Source organism: Ochotona princeps, chromosome 2 (assembly GCF_030435755.1).
Source record: "Ochotona princeps isolate mOchPri1 chromosome 2, mOchPri1.hap1, whole genome shotgun sequence".
NCBI lineage: Eukaryota > Metazoa > Chordata > Mammalia > Lagomorpha > Ochotonidae > Ochotona > Ochotona princeps.
In genome coordinates, this window is record NC_080833.1 from 155,797,258 (window position 1) to 155,808,944 (window position 11,687).

Sequence of the window (11,687 nt, forward strand, 5' to 3'; positions counted from 1 at the left end):
GACCATTGTGGACTTTTGATTAGGATGGAGAGGGTTGGGTTTGGGGGGCAGTGGGATGGCTGAGAAAAATGTTCCTGCCTTCCCTCCTCTGTCCACAGGGGAAGAGGGTTGGAAGAGTAGAGAGAGAAGGTGTGCCACTCCTTGCCAGGCTACAGTGGTGCCAAGGGATGGAGATGGTTGTTGGCTGTCTCCTTAGGGACCCTGATGGGGGTGCAGGGGAGAGAATGTCCTAAGGGAGTTATTTCTCTTGGCTTCTTGCACCAGAGGTGAGAAATTCTAAGGTCTCTTGGCTGCCCGCATCTACCTCAGTGTGCCCACAGACTTAGGCATTCATACATTTGGAAGGCAAAGTGGCAGAGGGGACACAAAGAAAGATGTTTCATCTGTTGATTGATACCACTACAGCCAGCGCTGGACCAGGGCAAAAGCAGGAGCTGGGAATCCCTGCTGGGTCTCCCAAGCAGGTGGCACTTGGTCCATCCTCTGCTGCTTTCCCAGATGTAGTAACAGGGAGACAGGGGAAGCGGAACAGTTGGGATGCCAGCACCGCAGGTAGTGGCTTAACCCAGTGTGCCACAACTCTAGGCCCCAGGTGATTGAATCTAAAGTGAAGGTTTTTCTGATGTAGATGCAGGAAATGTCTCAGACCTTGCCTATGTAACAGTCACCAGTCACGTGGAGAGAGTTAACCATTGCCTGGGCTCTGTCACCAGCAATTTTGATTTCCTGGGTCTAGGATCAGGGAATTTTCAGATAGTGCCAGCTTGTCCCAGTTCCCATTGAGGCTTGTTTGTGATGTTCAGCAGGGTGCTTGATTCTGAAATGCAGTGTTCAAGGCTCTGTAAGGAGCTGTTTATCCAAACTCCTGCTCAGCAAGAGCCGTTTTCTCTTCTGACCTGTCTCAGCAAAAAATGGTCTTCAGATGGCCTTTGCTTTATTGAGTAAATATATTCTAGGAAGGTGACAGAAGTTTTGTTTGTTTTTTCTGACTTACTGATATTTTTGTTGGAAATGGAGATTTGCAGAGAGAAGGACAGCTGGAGACCCAGAAGCAGCTCCTGGTTTCCAAATGGCTCAGTTTCTGCTGTTGGGGCTATTTGGGGAGTGAACCCACAGTTGGAAGATTTTTCTTTCTGTCTCTCCTTCTCTCCATGTCTGCCTTTTTAATAAAAATAAGTCTTTTTTATAAAGTTTGTTATAAATTATTCCCATCCTAGCAACTTAATATGAAATCAAATATATATTTCTATGAAAAGCCAAACCTTGTTTTAGCCAGCTGTGTTTGACATAAGAAAGGTAGCCAGGCCTGGGCCCATCGAGTGTCATCAGGGTGGCACACGGTGGAGCTGTTCCCAGTTCTGCATCTCCGTTGACAGGTTGCTTTCTGCACGTTTCCCCCTGTGTTGAGAAGATCCGTTGAGCTCAGTCCTGTCTTGCCAGTCCCTTCTGGAGCTTTCTGGCATCCATCCTGGCTAAGTCTTCAATTCCTGCTGAGAACCCGAGAGCTTAGGAGGCTCCTGGAGGTTTCTGGCTCCATCATGAATCTTCCGCATGGCAGATGTGAGAGCCAGGCCTACCTGGACATGTGCAGGGAAGAGGAGCTTTAGTCCCATTCTGGTCGCCTGAGAAAATCTCCTAGAGAATTTTCATTGACTAGGCTGCAATTACTCAGTCCTGTGTGGTTCCATCTGCCTTTTCTGTCTCGGCTACATAGTTTCCTGGTTTGAGAGGATGACAGGATTTCTGACCATGGAAGACCTGGTCTCAGATGTATCTCTGATCAGTGCAACAGAAGACTTCCTGGACACTGCTATGGTAAGGCTCTGGGGAACTTCACTGTGCATGCCCCCTAGGAAGTGGACAGGAATAGCAAAGTTTCATCCAGGTCTCTTCCACAGGTACAGGAGCCCAAGCACCTGGGCCATCCTTTGCTGCTTTCCCAGGTGTGTTCGCAGGGAGCTGAATCAGAAGTGGAGCAGCCAGGACTCAGAACAGCTGCCATCCAGGAGGCCACTCTGTAGGTGGTGGGGGAGCATGCTACACCACAGTGCTGGCCCCTCGAGGTTATTTTCAAAGCCTGAATTTCTGTCAGATGTGCGTTTCATTAAAAGACTTTATTATCAGAGTATCATTTAAAGAATAACTGTACATCAACACACATGTCCGTGTTAAAAGAAAAATGGCTTATTTACATATGTACAAATAGCCACTTGCTCATTGTATTCAGGAGGCTGAGGTTCACATAAGCTTTCTCGAAAGTTCTTTAAGGGCACCCTCTGCCTATGAGGGCACCCTCTACTAACATGAACGTTACAGTTTAGAATGCTGTTTTAGAATAATAGCTGAAACCTTTCTTTTTATTAGGTTATTTCCAGATGCAGTAGAAAAGGTAAGTCTATTATTAGCTACCAATTGGCTACCTATTTTAATTAATATTACAATACAGAGACTATTGAAAGTGGGGTTAAATATATTTGAATTTATTGAGAAAGCATATGATAGTGTTGAAATACATTTTGTTGTGAAAACCTGTTTATTTGCCTGGTTGTGTTTGTAGTTGCTGCTGTCGCTAAATGGCTGCTAAGCTTTGTTCAAGTCGTGAAAATCCAGGTTGGTCATTGCACACCAGCAGCATGGTCCGTGCTGTGGTTCCCACTGAGGCAGCACCGGGGGCTGGTAGGTCCTGAGAGGATGGATTGGGAAGTTTGGCCATCTCAGCTCACCTGTTTCTGGGTAATCTCTTTGGCATGTGGCCACTGAAGTGCCATCTGCCACAAAGCCCTCCTCATGCCACCACAGTTACTCAAACCTAGAGGCAGACCAAGAGGAAAACCAGGCCAGTGTAGCTTTTGCTGACTTGACCTGAATTTGCTTTGGCTGCTTTCTTCCTTTAAGAGTATAAAGGTAAGGATTCTAGAAGAGGAAACTGGGGACTAGGTGGTTGATTTTTTCTTTTCCAACGTGGCTCACAGAAAAGACAATTTTGATACTTTCAGTTATTATGAACTCCAAGGTATATTTAAAACATTGGACCATTTCAGAAACTTTTTGTGTGATACACCTTTTTGATTTTCATGTTCAAGAGTGGCTATTGACGATGTCTGGTCACGGGGGATTTCAGACTTGTTACCAGCTGTGCTGTGTTTGTCAGAGGTCTTCACCATCTGTCAGTGGACTCCACATATCTTCAAGTTAATTTTTTTTGTGAACTTCATAAGTGATAATTGTGGTCTTTAAAAATTGGCAGAAAAAGTATTTTCCATTGTGTATTTGGACATTTGTAGCCCCAATATTCATGTAAAGAGACTTGGAGTGAGTGGACTGTTGGAGAATGAACCAACTGATGAGAGCACTTTCACACTGCTGCTATCTGCTTCTCTGTCAGACTAAACCTTTGCACAATCTTAATTTTTATTGTAATACACAAATGTAAGAAGCATATGGAAATAACAGGAAATTGTGGGGCCAGTGTAGTGGCTCAACACACTAACCCTTCACCTGCAAGCACCAAATTCCCATGCGGGCACTGTCCCAGCTGTTCCATTTCCTATTTAGCTCCTTATTTATGCCCTGGAAAAGCAACAGATGATGGCCCAAAGCCTTAGTATCCTGCACCTACACGAGAGACCTGGAAGAAGCTCTTGGCTCCGTATTGGATTAGCTCAGGCTCTTGTGGCCTTTTGGAAGGGAAACCAGTAGATGGAGAGACAGAGTGAAAGATCTTCCTTCTCTCTGTAAATCTGCCTTTCCAATGGAAAAAAATATATACGTATATATTTAAAAGCCAGAAGCTAGGAGTTTCTTCTGGGTCTTCCATGTGGATGCAGAGTCCCAAGGCTTTGGGCCATTCTCTGCTGCTTTCCCTGGCCATAAGCAGAGAGCTGGATGGGAAGTGGAGTAGCCAGCACATGAACCAATGCGTATATGGGATGCTGGCAATTGGAGGTAGAGGATTAGGCAGTTGAGCCATAGCACTGGCCTCAAAATTAGTATTTTGGAAAAACAAAAGGAAACTAGGGAGAATCAAGATGGCAGAATAGGGTAAGGACATGTTTAAACAGAGAAACGTTAGCCGATGTTAAGCAGAGAGGACACATTCCAGGAAATAAGAGAAGGCAGAATGACAGCAGAGGAGCACCTGGAGAGTGACAGACACAGGAAAGCAGCATACACAACAGTGTGGTGTGGCAGTGACTGATACCCCAGCAGCACTCAGCCAGCGGTGACCTGAACTGCACCTGCAGTGAGAACTCAACTGGCAACAAGGTGGGAAGGGGCGTTTCCCCAGAGCTCAGGAGGTGAACCCAAAGAACTGCCTGTCTGCTGATCTGTTGGATTTCACCAGGAGCAGAAACAGAGTGGCAGGTTCCAGACAGGCAGTGCAGGAACAACATGGACTTCAGGGCCTAGTCTGCCTGCTAGAGCCAAAGCAGACAGCATTTTGTATAGGAAGGCAAAGGCTGTGATAGGACAGCACTGTGCCTGCACTGAGCTGGTATGAACTCATTCTGGCTCAGTGAACTGCAACAATGTGGCATCCTACAGGTTCCACCCAAGACAGGTCTGCTTAGAACTCAGTCCTGACTACCAGCAGATCAAGAACCCTAGTAGTGACACATCAGGCGCAAATCTGAAAAGTGTGGAAAAACTTTACAACTGCAGTGACAACAGTGAGCTGTGCATGTGCAGAGCTGGGGGAAAACTCACTGAGCTCAGTGTGTTGCACGGGTCCCACAGGAAAATAATACCAACTATGGCATATGGGTCAAAACAGGTCTGTGTGGCCCTCAGACCTAACAGCCAATAGGCTCCAGCAAGATTAGCACCACCATCAATCTGGCTATATAGGACACCTGGTGTCTCCCTAATCCTAGGACCTGCTCCAACCGGAAGTGGAAGAAAGGTTGTACAGACAACGATGCAGCCTCAGCACAGTATCACAGAAGGTGGAGAGTGGTGAGCCAGGAGCTGGGGCTGTCTAGACCATGGTAGATGTCTAACATGAGAACCCAGACTTGGAACTTGGTGGAAAAAGTGGCCCAAGTAACTGCAAACAAAGAGATGCGTGCCAACCACAATAAATAAAATCAAATTGCAGACCTGTGGGTGACAGAGTGTAGAAACCTGTCCCAAGGAAGCAAAAGTACAGTGACCAATAGCAAAAGAGGAGCCACAGTCACAATGAATATTACTGAATACTCTCCTGTAAAGGAGCAAAACCCTTAGCCAACCTCAGAGTTCACTGAGGAAGATATCGAGAAAATGGGGAACACAAAATTCAAAACACTTGTTATGAAACTTCTTATCAACAACAAGAATCATGTAATACTTTAATAGTTTAAGGAATTTAAGGAATATGTCACACTGGAAATGAATCAAATGAAAGCTGATATATATCAGAAATGAAAAATACAGTGGAGTGAATAAAAAGTACAGTGGAGAGTCTCCAAAATAGAATGAAGGAGGCAGCAGAAAGAATCTCAGAATTGGAAGATATTTCTTGTCACCAGGAGGAAACAAGCAAAAAGCTGGAAGCAGAGCTAGGTCAAGCTAAAAAAATATTTAAGAACTGAAAGACACTATTGAAAGGTCAAGTATAAGAGTTATGCGATTCCCAGAAGGTGCAGAAAGAGAAGTTGGGTTTAAAAATGTATTTATTGGGGCCCGGTGACACGGCCTAGTGGCTAAAGTCCTCACCTTGAAAGCCCCGGGATTCCATTTGGGCGCCGGTTCTAATCCTGGCAGCTCCACTTCCCATCCAGCTCCCTGCTTGTGGCCTGGGAAAGCAGCTGAGGACGGCCCAAGGCTTTGGGACCCTCCACCTGTGTGGGAGACCTGGAGGAGGTTCCTGGTTCCTGGCATCGGATCAGCATGCACTGGCCGTTGCGGCGCACTTGGGGAGTGAAACATCGGACAGAAGATCTTCCTCTCTGTCTCTCCTCCTCTCTGTATATCTGACTTTGTAATAAAATAAATAAATCTTTAAAAAAATGTATTTAATGAAATAATCAGGGAAAATTTCCCTAATCTAGAGAAAGAATTGGGAAACAACATCCTGGAGGGACACAGAACTCCCAACAGGCTTGACCAAAAGTGATCTTCACCATGACACATGATAATCAAGCTCTCTTCAATCAAACATAAGGAAAAGACCCTTAAATGTGCACATGAACAAATCAACTGACATATAAAGGAATGCCAATTAAATTCACAGGAGACCTCTCACAGGAAAACTCTGCAGGCCAGAAGAGAATGGAGTGACATATTCCAGATTCTAAAAGCAAAAAATAGTTAGCCCAGGATTACCCAGCATAACTTTCTGTTATCTTTGCAAATGAAATACAGTTCTTCCACAGTAAAAAGAATATACCTCTTTCAAAACTGCCCTACAAAGGGTACTTAAAGACGGTCTCTTGACAGAGAAGAGAAATAGCACCCACCAAAATCAAAGGCAAATGTGAAGAACATCTCAGTAAAATAACAACAGTAGACTAAATTAATGAACAACCCATTGCTAAAATGACAGAATCAAATTACCACCTATTCATATTAACCCTGAATGTGAATGGCTTAAACGCATCAATCGAATGTCATAGATTAGCAGACAGGAGTATAGAAACAAAACCCATCTATTTGTTGCCTGCAGAAGACATATCACCAACAAAGATTAACAGAAACTATCTTATGGATTTTGATTTTTTTTAATTCCATCTCTTCAAAACACTTTTTCTTTCCCCTCATTAAATTCTTCAATGACTTATAGAACATACGATAGCATCATTTTGTTAAGGAATATTCTTGATTTTCTTTCTCTTCAACACATTGGTCATTCAGTAGCGTGTTATTTAACTTCATAGCATTGTTAATTTCTATTTCTTCCTGTTGATTTTGTATTGTGGCTTTTCATTTAAGCAGATGTATAGTAACTGTAATGGAGACTGTCTTATCCAGATGTGAGGATGCATTGCAGTATGCATCTCTACTTCCAAAGATGGACTCCCAATGAAACTGTTTACTGTATCTTGACAATAGGATGTGGGACTCTCTGCCATTGTCCATGCCCGCAACGATGGACATATGACTGTTCATGAGAAACTGTGCTATAGTAATAATATAGTAGAACTTGTGGGAGGAGGGAATTTGGGGAGGGAGTAAGGGAAGTCCTAGGGCCTATGGAACTGTATCAGAAAATGATAACAATAATAGTAGTAATGATAAATGAAACTGTACAAGGAACTGTACATTCTTAGTTGGTGTAGAAATCAGAAATCAGTTTTGCTTTAGGTATGATGACAGGGAAGAGTCATACTGCTTGTTCCGTTTTCCTTCGTGGATATCTGCATGATTCATACATATGTGGCCTGGAACTTTTAAATTTATTTGAGTGGTAGAGTTACACACACCAGGGACGGGAGAGAGATCAATTGATTTTCCATGTCCCAAAATGACTGCAACAGCTATGTTTGGGCCAGGATAAAGTCAGGAGTCTGGGATTTCCTCCTGCTCCCCACACGGGTAGCAGGACCTCAAGCACTTGGGCCAGCATCTGCTGTCTTCCTAGGTACATTAGCAGGGAGCTGGATCAGAGGCGAAAGAGCCGGGACTAGAACTGGCAAGCTGTTATGAATGCTGGTCTCACAAGGGACCACGTAACTCGCTGTACCAGTGCTCACCCAAGAGGTTTGTTGATTTGAAAGGCAGAGTGACACCTCTTCCATCTGCTGGTTCACTCCCCCATGGTCTCAACTGCCGGGGCTGTTAGCATGGAGCTGGGCTGGAAGCAGAGTGGCTAGGATTCCAACGGGCATTCCAATATGGACCTGAGGTGCCAGGGCTTAACTCCTGTGCCACAACACCTGCTGGTAGTGGCTTTAACACAGACTTGATCTTGTCTCATGGCCAGACCTCATCATTCCATGGCTTTTGTAGATTTGCCTTTCCATGTCATTTGGGAGTCATTTCCTTGGTCATTGTTGGCATCTTATTTTTCCCCTGCCGTTCTTTCCACTGCATCTGTGTTGCTGTTTTGTACTGAGCCTGCACCTGCAGAGTTTGCTGTGGCATTTCCTGCTTCTGTGTAAGCTGCTGCCTCGTGTGCCGGCTCTGCTGCCATCCTCCTCCTCTTGCTTGTGCTGAATCTGCTGCGGCTTCTCTTCCTCCTGCTACAGCTGCTGTGCAGCGCTGTTGCTCTTCCTGCTGCTGCCTCACCTGCTTTGGTCTCTGCTTTCCTGGTGCCTCTTCTGTGTTTTTTCCCCCTGCTGCTGTTGTCCCTACATTTGTCAGTTTCTCTTCCTCTCCTTCCTCCTCCTCCCCAGATAGGAGAGGCAGAGCTATCTGCCATCTGTTGATTCACTCCCAAAACTTCCAGGACAGCTGGGGCTTGGTCTCCCTGGAGGGCAACAGCAACTCAGTTACCCTCACTGCCTCCCACAGACTGCATGGCAAGGAGTTGAGACCAAGTGCTGTAGGACATGGACACCGTAACCACTAGCTCCCCTAATTCTTTTTGGCACACATTTGATTCTTGTAAAATATGCTTTCAGGGAAAATGCAGATGTTGGATTCCTTCATCCTCAGTTTAGGATTCCTGGTGACAGAAAGGAGGATCAGCCATTCGCTTCAGCAGGAGGTGAGTTAAGAAACTAGACAACAAGTGCTCCAGCAGCTTCCAAGAAACTTATGCATGGGTCTCTGTTTTCTTTCTTTCCTGTGAATGCCTTCCCCAATTCTGAGAAGGCCGTGAGGACTTTGAACTTCATTTTGCAAGCTGTACCTCGGGAAGAGAGAAAAAGCCTCCCCTTGTCAGAAAGGATATATCATCTTAAGTGGCTTTAGCCTCAAGTATGTGGTGTTGTTAAGAGCAACACTCTTGTGGTGGTGTTGGTTCAACCTTTCTTCTCACGGATGAGTGCAATCATTCGTGGTTTCGGTGAAGGCTCAGTGCACCTGCCGTGTGTGCTAAATAACGCGGGAGGACCGAGGAAGAGGCAGACTGACTGTGTTCTTGTTTCTTTATGGGTTGTTTGGATTTTTTAAAATAGATTTAATTGTTATTGGAAATCTGGATATATAAAGAGGAGGAGAGACAGAGAGGAAGATCTTCCATCCAATGATTCACTCCCCAGGTGAGCCACAATGGCCGGTGCGCACCGATCCAATGCCGGGAACCAGGAACCTCTTCCGGGTCTCCCACGCAGGTGCAGGGTCCCAAAGCTTTGGGCCGTCATCGACTGCTTTCCCAGGTCACAAGCAGGGAGCTGGATGGGAAGTGGAGCTGCTGGGATTAGAACCGGCACCCAAATGGAATCCCGGGACTTTCAAGGCGAGGACTTTAGCCGCTAGGCCACGCCGCCAGGCCCGGGTTGTTTGGATTTTACAAGGCAAGGTGAAATGCTTTATTAGACCATCCGTGATTTTTTTCCTTTTGTGTATGTGAGCTCACTCAGTGACTGGGAAGAATGTTGACAGTGCAAGTCCTGGGGCCAGACTGCTTGGCTTCCAATCCTACCTTTGCCACTTCCGTGGGTGGAGTGCAGCTTGAACATTGTCCTTCATGCTGCTTACCTATAGACTGGGGTTGGCAGTAACTTCCCAGTGAAGTTCTTGTGAAGGTCAAGTGAGACAGTCTTACAGTGGCCAGCGGGATGCTTTGCGGAGAGCATGGACTCTTAGGTTACCAGCTATTCACCACCCCAACAGGCCATGGAGTTTGCATTGCTTTGAAGTGGTGGAATTTTGGGTGACCTCGCTATGCCTGCATAGTCATTGCAGTGTGAAATTTGGAAGGAAGGATGTCATGTGTGACTGCAGAAAGAGCAAATTTAGCACAATATTGTGAAATGTGATTTTAAATGCCTGACAGTGGCAGTCCAACATTTATTGGCTGGGCAGCTGTTACTGGTGAGTTTACCATAGTGTACAGGTGGTGACCAATGATCATCAATGCATTGATGTCATGTTTAACCATGTCACTCATCATTTCTGCACTGGACTTCTCCTAAAAAACAAAACAAACAAAAACACCTTTTTTTTTTCATTTGACACAGTGAAATCACTCTCTTCAATGTGTTTAGAGTTAATATTGATGTTCTGATATCTAATATGTTGAGATTGGAAGATCTCATGTTTTCTGATGTTTTCTCAATTTTCAAATCACAATCCTATGGTCATGCTGCCTTCTTATCTGTGTGTTCAGGAAAGTCTGGACTGTTCTGGACTTTCAGGCACAAGTGAGACCTGCAAGTGTAAAATGAAGTGGTGCTGTTTTATGGCTGTTTGTTGAGTAGCAACAGATCAATCCACGTATGAGAAACTAGGCTATCACAAGATGTTGCAATAAATCTCTTCTTTAAAATGGGAGTTACTGTAACATGGAAGACAGATTAGTGTCACAGTTGTTAAACTTGACTTGAAATTCTTGATTATATGCAGGTAGTTTAAAAGCTTGTGGAAAATGGAATTTAAAAATAGAATGTGTTTTGTTGTGAAAATCTGGAAATTCCAAGCATGAATTTTCTTAGAGATTAATTTGTTTATTTGAAAGTTACATAGAAAGAAACACACACACACACACCTCTTCCATCCACTGATTTCTCTTCCCACATGGCCACAACAGCTAGGACTGGGCCAGGCTGAAGCCAAGAGCCAGAAGCTTCTTCCAGATCTCCCACATACATAGCAGGGGCCCAGGCACTTGCGGCATCTTCTGCTACTTTCCCCAGACGATCAGTAGGGAGCTGGAGGTTAAGTGGAGCAACTGAGACATGAACGGGTGCCCATAAGGATGCTATACTGCCAGCAATGGTCTTTACCCACAGTACCACAGCACCATTTCCACAGAATTTTGTAACAGGCACTTTTTGCAAACTTTAAAAAATATATACATTTTTTGAGAGATTAATCAGTGTTCCATCTGCTAATTTATTCCCAAAGTTTGCAATGACCAGGTCTGGAATTTTGGTTTGCTACAAGAGTGGCAGGGGCCCAAGTCATTGGGTCACTTTCTGCTGCTCTGCTAGGCGCTTTAGCAGGAAGCTCGATTGGAAGTGGGGCAGCTAGGACTCAACCTGGTGTCACAGGTAGCAGCTTAACCTGCTGTGTCATAATGCCAGCCCTGCTTCTGGTGAACTTTTTAGACAACTTTCCATATGCAAGAATCTCTTTTTGCAGCTAAGTAAACCTACCCTTTAGTTCTGTTTTCCACCAACTTTTAGGAGTAACCTCATCCAGTGAGAGACTGTGTTCGTTACAGTTTTGACATTACAGTCAGTGAGGGGAATTTGAAGTCATTTCAAATGTACAGATTGATTTTAAAAATATTGTCAGCATGATACACTTGATGTAACTTTGCCACTTGATGTACCTGTCAGTAAATGTGGTTGATTTAAATGTTTCAGGAAAGACTTTGCAAGGACCATCATAACTGTGGGTGGTAAGAATGTAAATATTTACTATATTAAATATTGGGCCCTGGAGGGGATTTTCTAAGCATTTGGGACCCAGGGAGAAGGAAGGATGAATCATGGTCAAACTCTGAAAAGAGGTATTGAGATTTGATTTTCAATTTATTTTGAGAGGTACAGACCGAACACTGTAAAGAATAATTAGGAATTGCATATTTATTCACCATGCAACTTTGTTAAATTTTAGTATGTTGGCACATCTACCGTAAATACTCTTTTTGAAAA